We start from the raw sequence: 27,901 nt of genomic DNA, 5'->3' as shown, positions 1-27,901 counted from the left end.
TATGTTTTCTAAAATCTCTATGAAAATACGCTTCTTTTGAGACCCAGGTTGACATACTTTTGAATAACTTTTTTTCGACAATATTAGGGACTTTACCTTAAATACTAAAGATTTGAACCCAAATATCTTTACAACTTGACGTGATGGTGAAAAATGGTTTGCATATTTGAAATCAGCATATTTAATTTGTTTTAAAAAACCACCTAGTTAACAAGATATGCACAATAAAATTTTATTTGTTGATCAGTGTTATTTAAAAACTTTAATTCATCAAAAAAAGCCTAAAATTAGTAACGGAAACTTAGTCTAATTAGTTATTTAAACAATAAAATATAATATTTTCAACTGTTTACTCTTACAGATTTAATGTAGTTTTAATTGCATTATGACACAGTGGACTGTTAAGATAAAGCTTTAGGAATAGGTTCAAAAATTTTAGCTGCATAGACATTGATACACCCTAAAGTATACTTTTTTATTCGCAATTTATGTTATATTTTATGTATATGCATTTATACATATGGTTTATTCCATATGAAATCACCTATTTTTAAAAGCGCCCCAGGGTACCACCTCAAATTTGCTTCAAATTTTGACCACCCACAGCTTTTATGAAAAAAACACAATCCTGAAAATTTCAGCTCGATTGACCAAACCGTTCAAAAGTTATAATTGAATCAATATTGACCAAAATTGGAAAAATTTGAGCTTACAGTAGAATTTTTTGATTATTAACAGATCTTAACTTTTTAAATAAAATAGATGATCACCTGAAATTTTTTACCATATTATCTATTTTTGCAGGTGTTTTTGACTGATTTTAAACAATTTTCGAGTTCTTGTACCTGAACGTTGCTAAATAATTCAATATTAGAAAAAATTTTGGAAACTTTAGTGTGCTACAGTTCAATACCAAAAGACGAGCTGTACCAATTTTTTATTACTTTTGTGTACTTAGAATAACCACTTGTGGAAAAGATTAAAATTATGTGTTAAAAGTTAGTTTAGCACTTGCAGCAGCCTGTTTAAATATCACTTTTTCAAAAGAATACAATAAATTTCATTCACTTTGTAGGCATAGAAAGTAGCGTAGAAAGTTAAAATAAATTATGAAACTTTTATTGGCAAGGTTCTTACAATATCACCAAAAAAGATTTAAAGACCTATACTCTATCTTATGACATGATTGTAGCCCTATGACTTAGGTGTATACTTTTAATTTTTCCTGAATAAATATAATCAGTTTTCCCTAAAATAACATCAGTGTCTTAACTTAACTTTATTTGATATGATTTTATAACATGTATTTATATAATATAATTATAATGATTTAATTTCCACATGGTTATAATTTGAGTGTAAAATACTTCAATTGCTTCAAGTGTTTGTATTAAAATTTAAATCTGCACAGTATTTTCTGGATTTTATTATTTCAGTTTTTAATTAGTGTTTCCAATTGATTTTAACCGAAAACCACGATTTTTGGTCAAAACCGATATAAATAAAAACTGTTGGTTTTCAAAAACCATTTTAGCGGTTTTTCTGTATCATGTCTTTTGAATGTTTATTTATTATAGAAAAGTATAAAAAATCAAATTTGTAAGTAATTAAATTTTTATTTTAGTAATTAAGCGTTTATTTTGGTTCAACAAAATATTAACATGTAGGTATGTAATAAAAATAGTTCACAATGTTTCGTATCTTTTTTATTGATTTTTATTTCTTATTTCTTATAATGAAAATATATTTTGAAAATTTATCTTCTAGAAAAATCATGTCATCAGTATGGAAATTTGCTGTCCAGTGTAAAATTCCAAATTCAAGAGATGTTGAAGGCTTCTGTAATAGATGTGGTTCTGTTGTAACATGCTCCAGTGAATCCATAACTACTTTGCGGAATCATAATTTGCATCATGGAATTACTATCAATAGCCCTTCAACTGGAGAATCAAGCAGCAGCTCAAGTCCACCACCGAAAAAAAAAAATCAAAACCATAAACAGTTATTTACAAAAAACGAACTTTAAAGAAATGTAGCTGATCTAGCTACAGACAGTGTTTCGATAATACAATAACAAACAACAAATTTATTCGCTCATCGATTAAACAAAGAGGAAATCAGCTTCCTAAAAGTCCAACAACTATGATGAATTTAATCCATCAAGATTTTTCTGATAAAAAGGAAGTGATGAAACAAGAAGTTATCAAAAAAATTAAAATGGGATATTAATTCAGCTTAACGCAGGATGAATACACATCTTTAAGGCACAGAAGGTACATTGGTGTCAACCTGCATGAAAATGAATGTAAGAAAACCTATAAAACTGGCCTCATTAGGATTTATGGTTCGTGTCCAGCTGAAAATTTAATAAAAAATATTAGGGATCATTTGAATTCATTTGGTGTCTGTATGGAAAGAGATGTAATAGGTTCTACTCAAGATGATGCAGCAATCAACAAGAAGCTTAGGCAGTTAACGGACATTGTTGATCACTTTTAATTTAATCATGCAATTCACCTTGGTGTATGCGAAACGTTATACAAGAAAAATAAAAACAAATGTACCAGTTCCCAAGGAAATGGGCAGTGATTCAGAAAAGGATGAACATGGAATTTACAATGAATTTTAGTTTTGAATCAGTAAACTTTTAATTAAAGTCTTAATGTTGACTACCCTGAAATTTTCATAAACGCACAAATAGTAGTGAAATTCATGAAAATGTCATCAGTTCATAATCAAATTTTTCGGTAGAAAGTTACTGAGGAATTTGGTAAAGAAATTTACCGGAATCTTGATGTTCATCATTGTTGGAATTCACTTTTTTCTGCATCTTTGTTAAAAACTAAGAAATTTACATTTCAGACATTTACTGAATTAAATGCTCTTGATGTAACCAACAAGCTAGATTTTGAGTCATTAGCTTCATTACATGTCGTTTTAGAGCCAGCAAGCCTAGCAGTGGAATTCCTTAGCAGAGAATATGCAACCTTATCGACAACAGATACTGTTCTTGAATTCATGCTTTCAAAACTTTTTGCTATGAATACAGAAATTGCATCTTTATTACATTTAAATTTAAAAAAGTGCATCGATGAAAGAATTAACGGAAATGTTATGCAGTTGTTAAAGTGCCTAAAAGATCCATCTGTTGTTTTATTAAAAAATACATTAAATTTTGCTGGAAAACTTGCATTTAGCCTTTTTGGATTTACTTTTAATGATGAGGAGCTACTACAAGCTGAAGCACCATGAACAACATTGGATAGTTCACCTGTTTCTCTTAAGGATGAATTAAATGCAATTCTCAATAAAGACAGCATACACACTTGCCTAAATCTATCAATCAATTTAAATGTTTTAAGCAAAAGTTTCTGTTGTAACGAAATAGGGGCAAAAGAACAGAAAATCTTAAAAAAATTTACAATGCGATATTCTCCAAAAAGCCCACCTCAACAGATGTCAAAAGTTTATCTTGCATTATTTAATAAATAATGCAAGATAAACTTACATAAGTTTTATTAATTAACAAAAAAACCCGAAACCACGGTTAACCGAGGGGTTTTTTTTTAATTAAAACCAAAACAGTGGTTTTTTATAAATGCAGTTTTTTGGAAACACTAGTTTTTAATATTGCAAGAACCAAAAACTAAAAAGTTTTGTGTATGCAGAAATAGTTATATTTAGAAATAGTTTATTGGTTGCATTTTAGACAGTTTTAATCACATTTGTACTTGAGATTTTATTTTTACTAATTTTATTACTGGAAAAATATGAAGTTTTTTTTAGATTATGTTACACAATTAATCCTCAATTTTTATATTTTTAGATTAGAAAAAATGTAAGAGAAATATTGTATGGGTAGAGTTTTAAATGAAGATTGTGGTAAAATGTCATATTGCAGAATGGTAGGAAGAATAAGACTAAAAGATACTGATATTGAAGTTTTAATTTAAAAGATAGGATTTTTGAACCAAATAAGGAGATTTGTTTTCACCATGAAAAAGCCTATATTTTTAGATATGAAGCACTTCATATCTAGTTCACATCACAAAAATACTGTTGTGATCCATTTAAAGTCCACAAGAAAAAATTATCAAGAGATTGTCTTAAGTCAACATATCATCAGCAAATCAACTTAAGATCAAACCTGGTTAAAACATTTGTACTAACTGTATGAATAAATTCAATCTTGAACAAATTACAGAAGTTAGTTGATGAAGCTGCTGAAGAAGATTTTAGTTGTTTAGACCTTGATAAGAGTGTGTCTTTATTGGAAATATCTCTACTCAAAAATGTAAGTAGGTGCAACAAATTAAGATATGGAAAGCGAAAAAGCTAAAAAAATTGCAACAAGTATGACATACCTAGTAGCGTCAGCATTGGATATAGACCCAAAAGATATAGTATCAGAAAAAGAGCAAAAATGTATTAACTGTAATGATTTAGACAAACTGTTAGATGCAATAAAAAATAAAATGAAAATAAGTTTGAAGGAGGAAAAAGTTTAACTACTAACACTAACTCCTGATAGTTGGTCAATTGAAAAAACTTGCAAAACATTTTCAGTTTCATAACATCTTGCTAAGAAAGCTCAAAAGTTGAAAAATGAAAAAGGAATACTTGCTAAAGCTGAGACTAAAATATGATAGCCTTTGGAAGATAATGTTGAACAAAAAGTCAGCTAAATTTAAGAGTCCAAGGAGTTCACAAGACAATTTGTGTGACCGGACCCCCGGCCCTGGTCCCAGCTAAAAATGATACTTTGTGCAAACCCGGCCCTGGAAAATTGTAAGATTTAGCAGGGATTGATAGCCGGGGCTAGAAAATAATTTATAAAACTTAATATATTATCATTTTCTACTTACATTTACTATTAATTAAATACTGGCATAAATTTATATATTTTTAAAATCTAATTTACTTCAAACAAGATTGCAAGCAACCACTATTAAGTTATGCGTTACTTTAAAATAGAGGATAGGTTAAAATACTAGATTTTTTAGACAGGTTAACTGAAGACTTTAATAGTTGTAGGATGTATTAAAATGGAAAGCATGAAGTTGGGGAAGACTTTTTGATATGCAAGGAAAAAAATTGAATGAATAAAAGTTTTTATAGCATGAAGGGACAAATACAGTAAAAGGATGCAACTTGTTGAATAAGAAGCCAAGTAAGAATGAGTTTTAGTTTATTCTAATAGAGATGACAGCTTGTTTGAGCATTGACCATGATATTTGTAGAAAAAAGAAAGAAATGCAACCTGAAAAAATGTGTTTTCCAGAATTCTACTATTTGTAGAAAAAAGAAAGAAATGCAACTTTACAACAATGGGAGAGTGGTTCAAGCTTGGCAGATAAGGCAGGTCTGACAACATTTACAATGTGTTTTTAGACTTTGTCTGAGAGTAAGAGGGTTGTTATTCATCAATATAGGAATGCCAACAATATTGCAATATTTTTTTGCAGTAAAAAAATGAGTTTTGTTGCCTAAAAAAATTGTGGACTTTAAGTCCAGAATTTAAATCCACAAGCCACTGCAAACCTTAGGCTGTTACAGAAGAGAGATCAGATTAAAAACCGGCTGCTTGTTCTAAATAAGCAAAAAGTGAAGATATTTAGTTATGACAAGAGTATAAAGTTGAGTCGTCAGCAAATAAAGGCACTTAAAATGTAAAATTTTCATGAAGATTGTTATTGCAGATTGTTATTGTAGATTTAGATTTTAAGGGCAGCACTAAAGTGGTACCTAAAGTTACTTAAAATAGAGAAACTTTAATACTGCAGTTAGAAAAAAATAATTTAATGATCTTAAAAACTTTATGTAAAGAGACTAATAACAGAGTGAAGACTAATTATAGGATAGTTGGAGAGGTCAAAGTGTTTTCTAGAGTTTTGAAAAATTGGAACCACTTATTTAGCACTTTTTAAAAGTTTAGCAAAATTGAAGAGAATTCTGAAGATTGAAGAGAACACTTTTTTAAGACTATAATGGAAATCTTGTCTGGAGCACAAACTGTAGAATTGTTTAATTGAGAATAAACTTTAGCATTAGAACCCATAGTGATTTTGATGTTTAATAATGTGTTAATCTGTTTAACTAGCAAGAATTCAAGAGTTAAATTAGAGTAAGATATCTTTGCAAAAAAACTCTGCTTTATTCTGATCAGACCCATGAATTAGAGATTAAATGTTAGACTTACTTTAGGTAATGACACTGTTGAAGACAAAAAGTCTCTAGAACCAAACATCTGATATAAGAAATAAGATTTAGTAAACTGAGAATAACAGAGCTTAACATCAGACAGGACCTTTTTACATTGGCTTCTTCGAATCATAAAAAGACATTTGTTTATAAGAGAGATGTTCTTGTAATAAAGATGAAAAAAATGATTACTGTTTAATAAAGCAACTGCTCAAGATGGTAAAAATGCGGAGTAGAATAAGGCTTGACTTAATATTGAAGAGAAGGAATAGATGCTTCCATTCTGGATTAAAAGCTTCCAAGATGCACTTTATGCATACATATTATGGGTATAAATAAATATGTTTGCTTTTTATTCAGATGCTGGCATACAATATCCTTTCATTGTTATAAAAACTTTAGTATTTATATTTATATGATGATCAGATGGATGTGTGGTGTGACTCTAGCAAGATAAGAAGAGGAGGCATAATCTTAGACAGATTAGAAAAAACGCTGTATCAAACAAGGTTTGTTAGAAAAGATTAAAGTAATTTAGGTATCAGCTTAGAGAGGCAGCAGCTTCAGTAAAAAGTGGTAGTGGTAGAAGTAAGAAAACTTGAAGAGAGCGCCTTATATATTGTATGAATGAGGTTTAGTTAAGGAAAGAAAATGCTCTAGATTGTTTATATTAGAGAAACAGTATAAAAGAGGAAAGCCTGATAATGATGACAATGATGATGATGATGATGATGATGATGATGACCATAGTTAAATTCGGTATTGTCACTTTTTTTTTCGTTAATGTAGATTTTTTTTCGGTATCGCAACTTCGCTTTCGTTTTTGCAACAGCGCTATCGTTTTTGCAACCACGTCATTCGTTTTTGCAACCGAAATGTATTTAAACTCATTTATGCAACCCGCAATAGGTCAAATCGGCACCGGTAAGAAAATGTTAAAGCTTTCCGCCATTAAATTTACTTGAGGAATCTTCAAAAATTTGTTTAAGATGGTTTTAGATTTTTTAAAGTGTTTTGGAAAGTTTGTAATAATAATATTAATTTTAGTTTTTTAAACGGATTATTAAAATAGATTTTATCAAAAAATAAAAATAGTTGAAGCTGTATTTTCACTAAATGTTGTTTAGTTATATACATACTGTATGTATGTATGTCATACCACAGTCAATGTCACATTAGCACTTGGACAAATAATTTAATGTTAATGTTTTAACTATTTAATATTATTCAATATTAATTATATTGATTTAACTAAAACATTTTGATTTTAAAGTTTTGGTTTGATTTGCCTTGTTGGTAAGAAACAATTAATTTAATTAAAAGTTTCAAAAATATTTAGTCAGCTATAAATCCTACAAATTCAAATGGTTAAATGCCACGTATGTTCGGGGGACGCTTCCTTTTCTGGAACTATATGTGCCTTATGTAAAAAAATAATCGATATCCAATGCCATGGAGGTACAATTGGTGATGGCTATGTTGTCTGTAAAATATGTGCAGGTATTAAATTGTTACTGTATTTGTTGTTTATTTCTTAACATAAGGCTTATGTTTATACAAAAAGGTATAAAGTATAAAATGGTACTAGAGCTTATAATAAGTTCTAAAAATATTTTTTACTTTATACTATTTTGTGATAAATGTAAAACAATGTTGCATTATTTAAAATAAATAAACCCTGTTGCATTATTTAATTAAATAAAACCTGTTGCATTATTTAATTAAATGTTGCATTATTTAATTAAACTCAATGTTGCATTTTTTAGTTAAATAAATCCTGATCTAATAATATAATATTGAGTTTAATTAAATAATCCAACATTTAATTAAATAATGTAACAGGGTTTGTTTAATTGAAATAATTTAATTAAAATATTTATGCTTAGAGACTCTAAACAGTTTAATTAAAATATTTATGCTAAGAGACTCTAAACATAAATGTTTTTTTAATTGTAAAGTAAAATTCAGTTAACAGCATAATTCTACAATAGTATATTTTATTCAACACAATATTTAATTTATCTCAAACTTTCAAACAATCTAGAGCTTTAATTTTGCAATATTTATTTATCAATCAAATGCAATATGATTAATAAGAATACAATTAAATACAAATCTTTTCAACAGGTTGGCTCAGATTTTGATGAAAACATTCATTTTCAAATTGAATCAATAGATGTTAAAAATAAGAATAAAGTTGAAAAAACTACAGAAGTGGCTAATGTAGAAGAAAAACACCAAATGTTTGATTTTGGAAAAGGAAATGTTATGGATGTTAAAAATGAGCATGGAGTGAGTTAGGTTTTATTATGTTATTTTAATTGAATATTTTAGCACTTGTGTGTTGTTATTTTAAAAATAAAGTTGAAACTGTCGTGAGTTTTTTTACGTTTAATCGAGAGCTGATATATACTGCCCTGCTTAGAAAATAAATAGGAGCTTTTAAAAACCAAATATTTTTATTTTATTTTAAGTTTATATTTGATTTGGTATCACTAATTTTCGATTAGGAGGTTTGTATTAATAACATAATTAATAATTATGTTATTAATACAAACCTCCTAATTGATTTTTAACCATGATTGTTTAGTCAGAGTAATATATCATAAGTGGTGATTAAATTCCCTTGTTTAGCATAAGAACCTTACTATTTAATAGAATTTTGCTCATTATGGTGTGTTTTCTAGCAGAGCAGTATATCTGTTTATATCTTTTTTTTTTTTTTGTATGTTTATGCATTTAAAAGTCTGTTATTAGCTTTGTATGTTTTATTTAGACTACAATCTAAATTTAAAAAAAATTGTTTCAATGTGTCTGAAATATATTCATAAATAATTTATATGTTCAGGAAAAATCTTCAGCATCAAGATCACCTTTAAATGCCAGTGTGGATGCAATGGAACTCAATGTAATTTTAATTATCAAAATTTGTACTATTTAACCATATTTCCTTTTATAATAGAACTTTTCATCTTTTCAGTAAAAAATTTTATATTTTTGTATATTTATTTTGTTTGCTTTTTTCAGTTTATGTCATGAGCACCTTCCCCTAAATGCTGACTTAAAAGCCTTATCCAAAACAATTAGCATTTTTTGTTTTTAATTTCAAGTTTGTTTTTACCTGTATGAAAATACCAGTTTTTGCAAAACAAATATATTATTTTCATACATGTGTAAATAATATATTGGTTTTGCACATCAACTAATTAAGCTTGTGCAAATTGATCCAAGTCTATAAATTTCATTTTTGATCTTTCCCCCTTTTTTTACCCAAATTATTTGGGTTTTTTTAAACCCTTATTCATTTATAATATTTGCAAATTTGAATTCTCTTTTTTTTTAAGGAATTATTAATAAAAAACATCTACTTTTAAGATATATAATATCTATAAATTTAATGTTCACAATTTAGGAGCACTTAAGTGATATGACCAAAGTGTATAAGCGGTTTGGAAAAAGATTTGTAAGTAAAAGTTTTTGATTTGTCATAAAAAAAAGTTAAAATTTATTTATTTTAAAATATTTTATAATCTTTTGAAAGATTACTGTTTTATCATGCTCTGTTATTCATATTAATCTAGTCTAAAAAGAATGAAGAATTGAACAATGATATTCACAGGTTAAAACTATGACCAATTGAATATTTATAAAAATATAATTGCATAAATTTATATGAATAAAATTAAATTTGTTTTATTCTCAAAAATAATATTTGTTGTTTAAACAGTCGAGTTGCCATGAATGAAAATGAACAAACAAAAATGGGAAGTATGCTAACAGGATTTATGAAAGTTGGTTTGGTGTCTGAAGCTGAAAAAGTAAGTTTTTTTGAAAAAATTTAAAAAGTTTTTTCTGATTTTTTTTTTATTCTATTTAATAGAAAATGATTATTTTTAAAAATTTATTTTAATTTATTTTGAGAAGACTTATTTAGTTAGAGTTAGTATTTTTTAATATAGTTATTTAAACAATGGAAGAGTAATATTAAGTTTGAAAAAAATGATTTGAAAGAAGTAAAAAAATCTCTCCGCCAAAAAGTTAAATGCACAGAAAAAGACTGTGGTGCATACATTATTGATCTTCCCAGACATCTTAGAAATATACATAAAATTAATCCTGAAGTAGCTAGAAAAGCTAGAGGTATTTTTGATCTAAGAAAAACAAGATCCTCAGGTGGAGAAAAAGTAAAAAAAAAGACAAAATACATATGTCCTATATGTAGCATTGTTACAAAAAACATACATGATCATCTTTATCGAGCTCCCCATCATCTTAAAAATGATTTGGCTACATATAGAGAAATGCTTAACAAAAAGCAACTTTATAATGAAAGTAATTATATGTCAGTATCTGAATGCACCGAAACAAACTCTGCTTTACCTAATTCAATAGGGTCAGGATTTATGACAAAATTACCAAATGAAGTTGGATATTTCCAAACATCTTGCTTGCCAAATAAACCTAAAAGCAGTAATGATGATAAAGATGATAATGAAGCAAATACTATAATTGAAAAAGGAGAAAATGACATTCTATGTTTTCAAGATTATCTTCACACATTTCTTCTTTACTTAAAAAGTCCATCAGGAGGAAAGAAAGATCCACAAGCTGCATCAAATGAAATGCATCAAATTAGAAGAATGATGGAAGTCATTTTACCAGACTCTCTAATGCTACCCAACCTGACTGATCTATGTTACACAAGTCTATTAAACCTTAAACTCTTACAAGATAAATGGTTCCCTTACTCAAAACAAAAAGGTTATGAGCCAGGCACTCAACGTTCTTATTTGCTATCACTAAGCCATTTTGTAAATTTTCTTCTACGTTCTAAATTAACTCCCACTGTTCCCAATGTTGTTCCTTGCGTCCTATCTGCTGATGTTCTCAATGTTTGTCAGAAAGAAATTAGTAATTGGAGAACCTCTCTGCGTGGTGAAGAAGCACTAAGAGAATATGATGTAATGATGGCAGATGCTGAAAATATAATTCCGAAGGAATCTTTTCAAGCTATAACTAAAAGTGATTTTTATCAAGATGTTGTTAAAAATGTTAAATATATTTACAATAATTACAAAAACAGGCCGTCAGAGTTTCTAGTTACTCGAACTCTGTTTACAAATATTAGAGACTGTATTTTTTTTTGGCCTAATAACCAATAATGTTTCACGGTCTGGAGCTGTCTCAAGTATGACAGCTTCAGAATTTCGAAAAGGAACTTTTTCACCAACAGGAAGTTTTATTGTTTTAGTGAGGAAACATAAAACTGCTAAACAATACGGTCCATGTCAAATTATATTAAATCCTGATCTGAAAGTTATGTGTGATTGTTACGATCAAATTATACGCAACGCAATTCCAGGTAAAATGTCGGAAAACTTTTTTATAACATGGTCTGGGTGTGCGTTTGAATCTGGCGGTGTTTCAACTCAATTAAATTCTTTTTTTTCAAAGTGTCTGCCAAATGAAGATTCAATTGAAAAACGATGCAGTGCTACGATGGTTCGAAAAAGTCTGCTTACTTTTTTTTATGACAATCATCCTGAATATAAAAGCAAGTTAGCAACCCTTATGAAACATAAAGAAACAACAGCTCAACGGTGGTATTACCTAAACAAAAACAAACAAGATACATGTGAGGCATCTGAAAAAGTTACTGAAACTTTATTTGGAGACATCAAAGTTGAATCTAAAGCACAAAGTCTAAAATCAGAAGTTTTCCCTAAATCATCATCTATGTTAACCAATATTAAAAAAAAGACTTTACATTCTGAAGAAAATCAAGATTCCGAATGTTCAAATATCTCTGAAACTAGTGATGTTAGTGAAAGTGATGAGGAATATAATTTTCAATCTAATTCAATACACGCAAAAAAAAGTTGGACAACAGATGAAATAAATGAATTACATAAACTATTTAATATTTCTGATACTATAACATTAAATCAACCTATAATTCGGAAAGTTGTTGCAGAAAATGAAATTCTGAAATTTCGATCTCCTAAACAAATATATGACAAATTGCTACATTTAAGAAAATGCAAAGTACAAAATGAAAATGAGGAAAAGCAGTGTTTGAAGTTTTTATTCAATACAGATTAATTAAAAATGATAAGAAAATTATTTTCCTCTACAATATCTGGCCACCATAATGTTGTTTCACAAGCTAATGTGACAAGCATAATAAATCAAAATAGTGAAGCTCAAGAGTTATTTAAAAATTTTACTGCTGAGCAGATTGTCGCTAAAGTGCGTTATGAAAAAAAGAAGTTTTTGTATAAAAAACTCTAATTTTTAGATTTTTCATATATATATATATATATCTGTGTGTGTGTGTGTGTGTGTGTGTGTGTGTGTGTGTGTGTGTGTGTGTGTGTGTGTGTGTGTGTGTGTCTATATATATATATATATATATATATATATATATATATATATATATATATATATATATATATATATATATATATATATATATATATATATATATATATGTATATATATACATATGAATCTTACTTCGAAATATTTCTAGTTTTTAATACTTTGATTAAATAAAAAAACATGGTTAAAGTTTTGAAGTATAATAAAGCAATCAATATTATACAAAGTTTGCGATTTGCTATAACTTTTTTATTAGCATTTATGTTTTGAAATTCGAAATTTTTTCATTCAACAGGTTGGCATTTGTTTTTACCAAATTTAAGTCAAAATTTTTACTTGTTAATTTTACCTGTTAAATTTCTGATGAAAAATTCTCTCATTTGATTTAAATGTGAAGATTTGTAGTATTTAAATTTTTTATCAGGTGAAAATCTTTTAATATTTTTAAAGATATATATATATATGTGTGTGTATATACATATATATATATATATATATATATATATATATATATATATATATATATATATATATATATATATATATATATATATATATATATATATATATATATATGAGTGTATATTGGTACATGTTGTATTCTATTAGAAAAAAATAACTCTTGTCTGCTTAAAGTGATTTATATTTTTTGCAAAATAGATCAAATTATGTTAAAATAATTTAAATTAAAGCAAAACAGTTAATATAATAGAGGAAATAGGTTTTAGATTACCTATTTAAAGGTCTTAATCAACACCCCATAAATTACGAAACGCTAAGTTTCACTAACAACAAAACAAAAAAGATCAAAAGTTTTTCCTCGCCTTAAATTAATTAAGAAATAAAACTAGCTCATCAAGTTTAATAAAAATCACCACGTAAAAAAACTTAAAATCTTCTGTTTTTTAAATAAATTTAGCGTTGCGTGATTATGAACGATCCCTAAAACAATAGGATTGTGGTTACATTTTGTTCAACAATGGATCATGAAAACTAAATAGGACTGAATTTTTGGAACGCATCTTTTACAGTTATTACTTCATTTTATATACTTTAATTACAATTTATATATAGTTAGTTCCTTATCTATTTCAGATGAAACAGATACTTGAAATTTATTTGACGCAGACTTATGACGTAGTGCGATGCTTGAGATCAAATCTCTGCTTAACCGGGCACGTCATCCTCTTCTTGAGGCGGTTTTAAAGACTGTTACAGTAACCATACGTATTATATATTAAATTATATTTCCATAAAAACTACAAAACTTTAAAAAAGTTTGAATGATATAAAGTTAGAGGGGCGGTTATAACATTTTTCGGAATAATACAGTATAAACCTTATCAATTTTAAACGATTCTTTAATATATATATCCTAAAATTAGTTTATGAATTTAATTTATTATGTAATTTTTACTTTTTAGCATTGCTTAAAAAAACCTCCGCTTTTAAACAGCGTACCACCCTTCCACCCGCCTTTATAGATAAAAATAAACTACTCACTGTTTCTAGTTCACTGATTATATAATGTCTACATTATCTTACGCTAAAGGTTTTAGCCACCAAAATAACTTTCTTTTAAGGGTCCAACCTGCCTTATGCTTTCTTAAATGCTCTTAAAAGATGTCTCTCGATACCCGATTTTTCTTAATAATTCAGCGCCTTTGGTCATGTACTTATCCTAACATTTAGTCAATATTCCTGGAACAATATTTATAAAAATAGACTTTCATAGAAAGCTCTTTAACTTCTATATTAATTTATTATTAAATATAGTAAATTTTAAAAGTTTTACTCGATTCATCAAAAGTAATCCGTGTAAACCACCATTAAATATGCGTATTTTGTTTAAAACTAACAAGTTTTTCTGTTAAACCTCAACATTTTTTTTTTAATTTTGAAAAATTATATAATTTTTTTCATAAAAATAAAGATTATTCTTTGGATTATGGTTTTTTACTGATATTTGACCTAAAATAAACAAAGAATCAAGGTTTTTACAAGCGATCGGTATTGCAACCTTCATTAATCGGTAATGCAACTTCTACGACATACCCGTGATACAGCTAAAAATGTATCTTCTTTTTATTAAAAATTATTTCAGTATCTTTCATACCAAAGATAACGGAGTCCATCACTCACTTTCATAATCACCAATCAACAAAATAAAAATTATGAGTTTTTTTAGATTTATCATGAAATCAAGCTTTAACTCAAGTATAATTAGAAACAATTTATACTTGGTTTAATAAAAAAAAAATTTCATGATAAATTCATATTTTAGGCTTATATGATAATGGTGATCATTATATTTTTAGGGGTGATCGACTCCTAACAATGTTTAAAATCATATCAGAATAACAATTTAACCATCACCCCATTTTTAATAAAAACAATAACAAAATATCAAAACCTCGGTAATGCTACGCGCCGTTAAATTGGAATAAAAGCGCAAAGTTGCATTATCGAATAAATTTCAACATACTGATGATGATGATGATGATGATGATGATGATGATGATAATGATAGCAATAGTGATCATGTTGATCTTGATAATATTTATATATGCATATATAAAATATTTATATATGCATATATTAAGGTGTCCCAAAAAAAAAAAGCTCTCTACTGATTCCCATTCTATGTAACCTAAATAAGTCCTAAAAAAATTTGATGGTTTTATTTTGATAGGAAGTGCTATATGTAAAATCCGAGTTTTATGGTTTTAATGTTAAGCTGGCTTCACATTAATAGAAAACACAATTTTTTTACATTTTAGAAAATTTTACATTTTAGAATTTAAAAAAAAAAAAAATAGATGCGTATAAATCATTTCTAATTTTTTTCACTACTATTTAACTTGATAGTTTATATTTGTAAATATGAAAATACAAAAAAAAAAAAACATAAAAACTAATATTTATCAGTAAATTTAAGCAACTGAGGATGGTTAAAATATCTATAGTATTAAGACTTTTATTGAGCCACTCTTTTATTATTGCTCTTGATATTTTAAAATGTTTGAAGAAAAGGTAGCTTTGCTCGGAAATCAGCTCAGGTAGCTTTGTGGTCTCTTCCAATTTGTACATTTGATGGTTTACAACGCTGAAATTCATTTGGCTCTTCAAACTCTATCAGAGCTAACAGCATTTTTAGCTTTGTTTCACAAGGAACTTCTTTATCCCCAAAGGACAAAACACAGAGTTGCGGAGTTAAATACCATGTATGGCATCCCATACTGAGAAGCAAAGCATTTCCAATCTTCTTACTGACTTTTCTCAATGCTTAGGCTGTCTGGATAGCATTTAAATCATTGTAAGGAAAAGAGCCAATCTTCAGATCATCTCTTTGCCAGTCCAAATTACATACATTTTTCACTTCATTAACTTTCTCACAGATTTCAGACCACTTGTTCTTTAGCTTGACATAAAGAGCTCTTCTTGGACCTGTAGTTTTCTCACAAGTAAGAGCAGCCATATAGTGAGATACATGTACTTCATTCATGTGTCTCCTACACATTATCTACAACATTAGTGATTTCAAAATATCTGTAAGAATTTGGACTGCTCCATTGACTACGCATGTATTGCTTGCAGTTGTATCACAGCATAAACCAATGATTTGCTCTTACATCCATAATATTCTAAAAGATTGTGCACTTGCTCTGCTTGGTCAACTCTCTTTGAAGAGGGACATTAAACAACACCTAAAAGATGGTCTTCCATGGTATCGTCATCCGGGTAGCTCACTGAGACTGCAAGTCCCTCAATTTTTTGAATAATATCAAGCCCAGTGGTAATTTGTTCCAACAGTTTGGTATCAAAATGAAGAATAAGCCGTCTGTCTTTAAGATGATTCGTTATTGAAATCCAATCCAAGTCTCCTTCAAGTTTTACATATATGAACTTTTTTCTATGAAGTGTGCTTCGTGAAAGCAGTATATCATTAATTTCTATACCTCCAGCTTTAAATACTTCATTTAAAATTGCCAGATAAGGTCATACACCAACGTTGAACCTTGTTGCTGGAATAGCAGTACATTCAATGAGTTTTTCAATATTCACTGCTAGATTTATCATATCTCCAGAATCGTACCCAGGTATTATTTTATAACATTTTTCTACCTATTTATAATTATATACTTTTCAATAAAACAGCCTTAGTTTGTGAAAATCAGAAAAATGTTTTTAAAATAATACTATACCTGCGTTTCCGACTGTTACCCAGGAAATCTTCTTCGACGCTGATTGCAAATAGTTCTTGTTTGACTTTTTTTACTCACTGCTAAATTAAATCTCTTCTGTCATGGAGTCATGTGACAACAAAACATCATTAATATCTTTTAAGTTTTTCTGTCTCTCTTATTCTTTATCTCTTAACTTATCTAGCTTATTCTTTTTCCTATTTGCATCCAGTACTCTCCTACTGTAGTCTTCATCGACTTTTGCTCCCATATATTCTTTCCTATCCAATTTCTGGTCTTCATGAAAACTAAAAATATTTAAATCTGTTACGACATTTATAAATAAATTAATAATTGTTCTAGTTTTTCTTGGATGACCAAACCATGAAAAGAGTTAAACGTAAAAATTTGAAAGGAAATAATATGCTATTACTTAAGTTACTTTAAGTAGGAAAGAAAATGTAACAACTTAAGAAATTGTTATTTAATGAACTTACTTTATATCTTCCAGCTTGGCATCATCTGCTCTCGATCTATCAGCAAGAATATCTTTTTCAAAATTCTTAGTCGAGATGTCAAAAAGCTGATAGGATTCTGTGAGAAAATCTTTCTCTAACTTTGATTGCTTATCAAGAATGCTGTCCCAGTTTAGAGAAGACAATTTAATCAATTTCTTGTATTTTAAATTGAGTTTAATGATTTTGGTTTTTATAATGTACTCAGAAATTTCTTGCCAAACCCAGCATTATTCCAAATTTTTTTAATCTTAGTTACCAAGCAACAATTATCAGGATCTGTATAAACACCATTTTTACAAATAAGATCCTTGGATTTGGATTTCAATTTGCAACCAACATTAGTAGAAGTGGGTTTGTATTTAACCTGTGACTCACCAAGTATAAATTGATAGTATCTTAGAATATCACCACTAGATGGAAGCAGTCTCTGCTATCTCTACTTCAATAGGTAAATATACCTCAACCTTTCTGTAGTTTTCCGTTTTTTCTTATTCTGTCCCATTATCATCCTTTTTTTAGCTGTTCTATCTATTTTTTATATGAGTTTTGAAATAATCAGTTTTTTAACTAAATTTATAATATATTTTACACTTGCATCAAAAATCCATGAAATCTTTATTTCTTCCCATATTATATTTTATCTAAGTTTACCATTACAGCTTTTATAACTGTTTACACAAGAATTCCTTCGCGCACAAATTAGAATTCCTTCGCACACAAATAATTCCATTTAGAAATTTTTCTCTTTAAAAAAAATTTCTAAATGGAATTATTTATTAACCACTCCATGGGGAATTATACCAACTAATAATATTGTCCAGAGGGAATTATATCAATTGCTAACAATGTTCATAGGGAATGTTGCCAATTTTTAATAATGTCCTATGGGAGCTATTTGTGTACCAACTATAACAACATATTAAAACATATTGAAATACTAGATAGCGCTGTTTTTATGTAAATACACATATGTGAACAAAAGCGTGAAACTCAGAATTTACATCTATCACTTCTTTTTCTTTTTTGTTTGTGTTAATTCACCTCCTCAAGGCAGTGAAGGCTACAACAGACGAGGAGGCTACTTAATTGTGGTTATAGCTCTCTCTCAACTCTATATCTCCGAATAACGAACCTTAACAAACAAGGCCGCTGCGTGGAGAAACAAGTTAAGCGCTTGAATTCTAATCATTAAAAAATTTAAAAAAAGGTTTTGGTAGTTATTTAGGACCTATAAAATGGGAATCAGTTGAGAGCACATTGAAATTTTAAAAAAAGTGTTTATTTGGGACACCTTAATATATTTACAAAATTGAACGTGAATTTTCAATAAAAAACTTTAGGATGTATAATTGTTTATGCAGCCCTGATAATGTCCAGGAAAAAAGGACTTTGTTTCTGTGCGTTTAAATAATGTAAAAGTTCAACGTTTAAAATTAGTTTGATTAAAGGAACTTTAGCTTGAGTTTAAGAAGTTATACCCTCAACACAGTTGGATTCAGCAAGTTTGTGAAATAAGACCAAAGTAGTGCATCATAGTTGACAGTAATGGAAGTCACTCAGTTTGCATATGTTCTTATCATCAAAATGCAAAGCTGACGTGCGCTGCTTTACCTAAGGGCCATTTAATATATTACAAAGATTTGATGAAAGTATGTGTTTGTAATATAGATAGTTAAAGCTGCATGTTTGCATCTATGATGCAAGCTTGCATCTATGTTCCAACTGCGCCGGTAAATTAAATTTGAAGACTTACATGGAAAATGTGTTTGAAGATAATGATTTTGATTTTAACGATCAGATCACATACAAACAATGGGTGTCAACTGACCAAACTGCATTTGTCACAGTCCAAACAAGCATTATTGAGTTTATTGAAACTCAAAGTGAAATTCTGTAAAACCTTTGTCACCACTACTTTATCAAAGAAGCACAATCCTCCTACTTAGCCGAGGCAAAAAGAACATTAGATCAACACACATGTCTTATTCTTATGGATTTGCAGAGACCTATAGTTTTTTTCTGGAAGGTGCTGTACAAGGGTTTTACTAGCAAGCCAATCAAGCTACCTTACATCCATTTGCTGTTTATTACAAAAATGAAAAAAATCAACTCATATGTGAATACTATTGCACAATTTCTGACCATCTTTGCCAGGTCCATTGTACAATATATTCACAGTTCATTGTTTTCTCACAAAGTTACTCCCGAAGATCAAAATCAAACTACCCACAATCAATAAAGTAAAATACTTCAGTGATGGTGCTGTGTCACAGTATAAAAATTACAAATTAAACTTAATGTAAACTGTTAAACTTAATGTACCATCTTGAAGATCACAATATAAATGCTGAGCATCACTTCTTTGCTACATCCCATGGCAAAAATGCGGTAGTGGTGTAGTGGTAAGAGCGCTCGCTTTGGAAGCGAGAGGTTCGGAGTTCGACTCCCACCATGTCCCTGGAAGTACCGCGCTCAACTTAGTTTCTCCGCGCAGCGGCCTTGCTCGGCAAGGTTCGTGTTTCGGAGTTTAAAAGTTGAGAGAGGGTTGCACCACGAATAACAATTTAAAAAAAAACACAAAAAAATGAGTAGCCTCCTCGACTGTAGTGGCCCCCCTCGAGCCTTGGGTAGGTGAATAATCTAAAAAAAAAAAAAAGTCTATGTGACGGAACTATAATAAGAAAAGCAGCAGAAGCCTATGAAGTCTATGAGCAGCAAATGCAAACCAGATTCTCACACCAAATGAACTGTTTAAAAGGGCTAAAAAAACATATTTTACATTTCAAGTCATGATATCAATAACCATGAAACTTATTTTAACCAAAAGAAACGATATGAAAAGATGAGCATAGTCTAAGGCACAAGAAACTATCACAGTTTTGTACCAGGTGGAGAGAAATTATTTTTATGGAGAATCTTTAGTGATACTGTCTATGATACCCATTTGCTGAATAATATTAACTTGACAAAAAAAGATCCTTCAAATTTTCAACCTGGTAAATACATTGCATGCTTACAATGATGAATGGTACATAGGGCTTGTGCTTGAGATTTGTAATGAAAACCAAGATGTTAATGTAAAATTCATGCATAGAAACAAATTAAATTTAAAATGGACTAATGATGCACAATCAAGTTAGTGTTGGCTTCCATTTAACAAAGTAATATGTCAAATAAGTGCTCCATCCATTAATGGTAGAAGTGCTTGAGACTACAAACTTGCTAATAATGATTATGACAGTATTATGAGTTATGTAAATCAGAGATAAAGAAATTAGTGTACTTGTGTTTCCTGTGCATATTCAATGCTTCTATCAGCATTTTTATTTTTGTGAAATATAATATAACTTGCGCTATAAGGTATTCTTTTAAACTAAAAAAGCATTGCACTCAAATTGCTAAAATTATGTCATTACATAGAGCATAGGTCTTTAAATCTTTTTTGGTGATTGTCTATATATAGAACCTTGCCAGTAAAAAGTTTCATAATTTATTTCAACTGTTTACGCTATGCCTGCAAAGTGTATGTAATTTATTATATTTTTCAAAAAAAAACAATATTTTAATAGTCTGCTACAAGTGTTAAACTAACTTTTAACATATAATTTTAATTTTTTCCACAAGTGGCTGCTCTAAATACACAAAAGTAGAAAAAGATTGGTACTGCCTGTCTATAGGTATTAAACTGCAGCACATAAAAGTTTTAAGGTTTGTATTTTTTTCATAAATAATGTGGGTGGTCAAAATTTGAAGCAAATTTGAGGTGGTACCCTGGGGATCATTAGGTGATTTGATAAAGAATGACCCATATACATTTATATAAAAATCAACATGATTAACATCATCATCATCATCTTAACTGAAGCTCATTTATATCATATGCAATGCACTTTCTCCAAGTTTTATTCCTTTTACTTCTACCATTTTCTCCTATAGCTGCTAGCTCTCTACATGTTGATACTTAAGCCAATTTAATCTTCTTTGACAAATGTTATTTGATACAACTTCATTTTTAATCTAATTTTCAATGTCGATGATTATGGCTTCTTTTCTTGTCTTGCTAGAGTCATACCGCATATCGATATAACCATCATCTTCTCTTTTGGCAAGTACTACATCATACATTACTTTTTGTTGTTGTATGGTTGTTGTTATAACACTAAAGTTTATACAAATATCTAAAGATATTGTATGCCAACACCTATATAAACAGCAAACATATATGTTTACATCCATAAAAATCCATAAAATGTATGCATAAATGCGCCTCTTACCTAACCTTGTGAAACTTTTATTTCTTTTCTTTGGTTTTAAATCAATTCTCATTCTACTTGACATTTTTTATTTTCTTGTGCAGTTGCTATAACAAACCATAATCATTTTTTTCATCTTTTTTATAAGAATATCTCTTCTCGAGACCTTTGGAAAATCTTCAACAGTGTCATTAACGGAGTAAGTTTACCATTCCATCTCTAACTCGTGAGCCTAATATTATTATTCCACCCCAGACTAGAGCCAAATAATAATAAGCACACCCTAAAATAATCAAAACTACCCCAGAATAATAAATAATGAGTTAACTCTTATATAACTCTTGAGGTTTGAATCTTATACCTATACTCTTCCTGCTATTACAGTTAATTTTCAAGTCAGTTCTCAGTTTTCATCTTCTACGGCGTGAGGTTCAGACAATATTTTCATTATAGTCTTACAAAAGTCTTTTCCAGAACTCTCCTTATTACTCTATTATGTGTTCCTATGTGACACTAGGCTTAAATCCTAACTAAACTATTATTAAGTGATAAATAAGTTGTTCAAATATTAGAAATCTCTAGAAAATACTCTGACCTCCACAACTATTCTACGATTAGTCTCCTTTTTAGTACTAGTTAGTTTATATAAAAGTTTTAAGATTGTTAAGTCATTTCTTTTTAACTGCAATATTAAATCATTCTTGAGGGCTTACACCCTTCTTTTTTTCTGCAAATACTATCATGGTTGCTTCTAAAACGAGTTACCATCTCTAGTTAGATCAACTAAAACTTGTTCTCGTTTGGCTTTTCATTCAGCAAAGTTGCATCTTTTTACTGTATCTGTCCCTCTCCATGCTAAAAAAAAATTTTATTTATCTTGTTTGTTTCCCATCTTCATATTTTCCTGACTCATTCAACCTACAATTTTTCAAGTCTTTGTTTAACCATTTCCTTTCTCTTTAACCATGTCCTTTACTTTTTAGTAACTCATAACTTAATAGTAGCTGTTTGCAACTACCCCTGCTAAATCTTTTAAAATTGCGTGTGCTAGGGCCCGGTTTGTAAAAATTTCCATTTTTAGCCAGGGCCAGGACCCCAGTCACTTTGTAATAGTTTATATAACTTTATAACTTTTGCAGAAATTAAAAAATATTGTATAATTAAAAGATGATGAAAATGTAATCTTTAAATGTAATCAAAAAAAATATAAATTTACAGTAAATCTGTACAAGATATCAGTTAAAATACTTATATTTTTTGTACTTTATATTTTTTGATAAGTAACTCATAGTCATTAATAGAGAGCTAACAATAACTTCTTAAAAACATTTAAATGGAAAGAAAATAAGGGATATATATTATATTGACCAACCAAAATAGAATTTTGACCATTATCTGAGCTGGTTTTGAAACCAGGACTGATTTGCTGCTAATGAACCATGAAATTTTTATAATTATATAGAGGAGTCAAACTTTATCAATAAATTAGAATGAGAAGTCCTCTCTTTACCACCAAAATAAGTTAGGTCAAACCACCACCAAAATTGGAAAGAAAATAAAAATAAAAAGATAGACCTTGCTAATAAATATAAAAGAAAAAGGATATAGTTTTAAGAGCTTTTAATTAAAATTAGATTCTTTAGTTTTAATTAAAACTAGATTTAATGACAACACAGATGCAGCTGTTATAACAACTGATACTATGATATAATTTGATTGAACTTAAAGATCGCAAACATAAATCTTTAAAAAATATTTAAAAAAACAAAACACGCTGCTCATTTAATTGATTATTGTCTTTTGACACAATTTAAATTTTGACAAAAAATATTTACATTATACTAAAGTTGTAGATAAAAAAAGTTGTAAATAAAAAGTACCTTCTGTGAAAATAGCTATGTGTTGCTTACTGTCCGCTGATATAAGAAGTCATTTTTCGTCATGCATATTTTGGAGGTTGACCATTTCCAATAAACATTTTCCTTATCGAATACAAATTTATATATGCTTATGTATTTTTAAAACAAATTAAAATAATTTTAAAAAAAACACAGGTTTAAATCAGTATTAGTTTTTCACAAAACCTCTTATTTTTATCTTATATCTATTTGTAATGGCTAAATTTATTACTACTTTTTAGTTATATATATATATATATATATATATATATATATATATATATATATATATATATATATATATATATATATATATATATATATATATATATATATGTATATATTATATATATATACTTTATATATATATATATTATATATATATATATATATATGTATATATTATATATATATACTTTATATATATATATATTATATATATATATATATATATGTATATATTATATATATATACTTTATATATATATATATTATATATATATATATTATATATGTGTGTATATATATATATACATACATATATATATACATATATATATATATATATATATATATATATATATATATATATATATATATATATATATATATATATATATATATATATATATATATATGTATATACGTATATATATAAGTAGTTTGACATTATAAACATGCACGACTTTTGTATTACAACATAATAAAAATAATCTGTGTATTTAACCACATTTGTCATCTTTATTATCTAAATATAAATAGAAGAAGCTCAGAGAAGAATTTACATTAAGAATTTGTAGTTAAGAACTAAAAACGTTATGTTAACGTTGACGTAAAACCAAATATGGTTGCACTTTTAATTTCGTTTTATTAAAAGATGCAGTGTCATTAATATTCATTTTTAATCTTTAAGTTTTAAAATTTTAATAACTTACAAATATCAATTGAACTCTGTATATTTGCACAATACACTTTTCTACTTGTTAAAAGAAATCCTCATTTGTGTGTAACTGAAACATACGTTTTAATTTATAAATTGTTGCGATATTTTCGGCATATTCTTCAAGGTAAGTCGCCGTAACACGTGCTATGTTATCAATTCAAGATAAACAATTTTTTCAATTTACTTTTTTTTTATATTCAATAAAAAACATAAGATAGAAAATCCTTGATTTATTCATTATTTTTAAAATTATATTAACTATACAATTTTTTACTTGGCTAAAAGAAATCCTTATTTATGTGAAATATACGTATTTAATAATAAATTGTTGCGATAAAAAGTATATATTGGATCAAGGTCAGTTACGGTTCTAGAACTTTCCGGTGGGAAGGAGGGGGGGGGGGGGTTGTGACAAAACTAAAAAAAAATAATAAAAATAAAAAAAAGCTCCATAAATTTACAAAAGGGCCTTTAAATTAAAACCAAAAAAAAATTAAAATTTTGGGACAACACCTTCCCTCCCCCCCCCCCTCTCCTTCCATCTCATTCGAAAACAATTTTTTTAATTAAATGTTTTTGTTTATTTTTCCACAAAAAACGAAAGATGTAAGATTCTAAATTTAATCATTCAGCCCAATCTGAGCCGAACAATTCGTCAATCTTAGCATCGTTCCTTTCTGGCATAATGATTAACGATTGGTCACACCAAAGAACTTTATTAAATATATAGTTTATTAAGGCAACACTGCTAATTTTTGGCATTTATTTGTGCTCAATTACTTGGTTGTAAATGTGGATCTATGCGCCATTTTGTTGAAAAAATTTAAAACTTTTGTTTTCAATTTTTTCAATTAAAAAAACTTGTTGCATTAATTGTATTTAGATATGTTGCATAAAACTTAAAAAAGTAAAACTTTAAAAAAAGATGAATGTTGGAAACTGATTAGTTTTAATTCTAATAATAAATTTACCAATACGTTCTTTTCAAAATAAGCATAAACAAAAAAAAAACAAGCAAGGTAAAATAATAAGTTAAAATCATGTTCTTAAAACTTTTTATAAAAAACCATCGTTGACTAATTTTTTAGACAATTTATGAAACAAGTGTTTTTTCACTGATGTAAGAAAAATATAAACTCGAGTTTTGCATATCAAGAACATTTAAAAGTTTGATTTATATTTAAGAATATTTTAATTAATAAGTCATTCTAAAAATCAAAAAAAGTTGACGTCACAATGTTTTTTTAAATAAATTAATTACATAAAAAAGAAAAAAACGGATGTTTTTCTTTCACTCTAATTTTATTAAGGCGGGAGGGATTAATCAAATATTGACATAATTTTATATGGTGGGAATTTGGATGGTTGACAAATGTTGACCCACGCGCACTTGCACACACGCATAATTTTTATTATTACTATTATACGATTTTTTTATTTTTTAAGACGATAAAAACTTTACCAATATTTATCCAAATGCTTGTGTACTCGAACGCTTTTTCTCCTTCAGCATGACCTTACAAAGGAATGTTTATCGTGTGATGCTTTTATGTAACCTATATTTGTTTCTATGAGCGTTTTATGTGACGTACTCAGTGTATATTTTTATATAGATTTTATTTGTAGAAACATATTACTATAAATGATATTTAAGATATTTTTAAGATGTATACAAAACATGTTTTGTCTTTATAGTCTTTATTATCTGTCTTATTATTATTTATTTTTTTTTAAATTATTTTAGTGCTCCAAGAAGTCCTAAGGTTCTTATTAAAGAGCATCGCGATTATATTCATTTGTTATTATCATCATTTGTTATAATGTGTGATGACAAATAAACTGAACTATTTTCAATTTTTTTTTTTTTACAAAGTTGTCGTAATTAAGTATAAACTGTTACAAATACAAACAAGGTTTCTGAAAGAAGGTTGCGAGTAAAATAATAAATAGATATAACTAAACTTTTTTATGCATATTTTTTTATAATAACTTATTTTGCTATTAAAATAAAAGTTTTATGCTGAAGTAACCATAGTTACATTTGCTTCATATAATGGTTAAAAATCAGCCTTTGTAGTTATTAAGTAATATATTTATTTTTGTTTAGTTGATCCCAGTCTACGAATATAATACAAAAAGTCGAGACTGACTAATCCACTAAATCTCAACTTCAAGATCAATAATTTTTTTAAAGGTTAAAGCTTTATTTTCAACGTTGTGATTTATTTTTTAATATGTATTTTTTTAACTTTTTGAAATGCACCAAATTTCTTGGATTGGTTTGCATTCTGTTTGAACACTTTCTTATCAACAAAATTTACATATTTATCATTTATAAACATTGGAACGGATTTTGAGTAATGACTTGAATAATATCGACTGTGAGAATGGTGTGTTTTAATGAAAAGAACAAATCTCTTAGCAAAGCAATCATAATTTATGATGATAATTGCCTACATATAGCAAAATGTTGCTATAAAGTTCCTTCAGAGGAGAAACTTGTTTAACTAAGCAATTTTTTTCTAATTAAACTGTTGGGCTATATTTTACACTTGTTGAAATTAAAGAAGGATTGCTGAAAAAGAATTTAAATAAGGATTTCTAATATAGAATTTATCATTTCCATTAAGATATACAAAGGTATAAGATCCCTCAAAATTTCAATAATATCAAAAAAAATTGTCCATTTTTGACATAAAAGTTTTATTGAATAGGTTCTGGAAATATTAAATGTTAATTGAAATAAAAAACTTGTTATAAACTTTTGAAATAATGGGATCATTTAATCATGGAGACTAAAAGAATTTACTAAAGATTAATAAAAAAAGAAGATTTAATGTAAAGAGACCAAAAATTTGCTAAATGATTCATCGTTCTCAATAGCTCATGTTATCAGTTTTAAAAAGTGAACCATTTGCTTCTAACACTTTATTAAAGTTATTAATATTATTGAAGAATTTTAGAAAATGGAACAACTACAGCAAAATAAAACTAAAACTGCTGGTTATCGTATTGTTAACATTGAGGTTTTATCTGATGCAAATAATCAGTTATGTTGAAATAAATGTCTTAAATCTTTTATAATTGTATACTGTTTTTTAAAAGGTCAAAAACAACAACAGATTAATTAAATCTTTATAAAAAGTTGTGCTAAGATTGTAGCTAAAGAAACAACAATTGAAGCTATTAAAGGTATTTGACAATCTATTTCAATTTTGTTGATACTGCAGTAGCAGTTACTGGTAGCTTGCAAAGTCATGGATTTTCTTCTTTAAATGGAGTTGTTACAGCAAAAATAAAGTGATCTTAGGTAAAATTCTTGATTGCGAATCGATAAGTTGTAATAAAATTGTTTATAATAGTGTTTAGACTAGGATGAGAGTTGTCTTAATTGGAATAGCACCTTAATTGGAACACATGCATTTATTTTTGAAAAAAATGAATTATGGATATATTTTTTGCATTTTTCTAGTAAAACGTCTTAATTTCTATGTTTTGACAGATTTTGAAAGTTATCCCTCAA

The 27,901-nt window shown here is 27.8% G+C and overlaps 1 protein-coding gene across 3 annotated transcripts in view; it reads right to left on the bottom strand.

Moving 5' to 3' along the window:
- Positions 1 to 27,901, bottom strand: part of LOC100215092 (inositol-tetrakisphosphate 1-kinase) — a 47,087-nt gene that overhangs the window by 15,071 nt on the left and 4,115 nt on the right. For 2 of the 3 annotated variants that reach the window (XM_065803215.1, XM_065803216.1), the window contains exon 2: positions 23,418 to 23,519. The gene's annotated coding sequence lies outside the window, so the exon portion shown is untranslated. Of the gene's footprint in view, positions 1 to 23,417; positions 23,520 to 24,370; positions 24,670 to 27,901 lie in introns of those variants that run through there. The other variant, XM_065803214.1, reaches the window with a different exon arrangement.

The sequence above is a fragment of the Hydra vulgaris genome, chromosome 08 (genome assembly GCF_038396675.1).
Source record: "Hydra vulgaris chromosome 08, alternate assembly HydraT2T_AEP".
Lineage (NCBI taxonomy): Eukaryota > Metazoa > Cnidaria > Hydrozoa > Anthoathecata > Hydridae > Hydra > Hydra vulgaris.
This window is presented reverse-complemented; position numbering and strand designations above follow the sequence as displayed.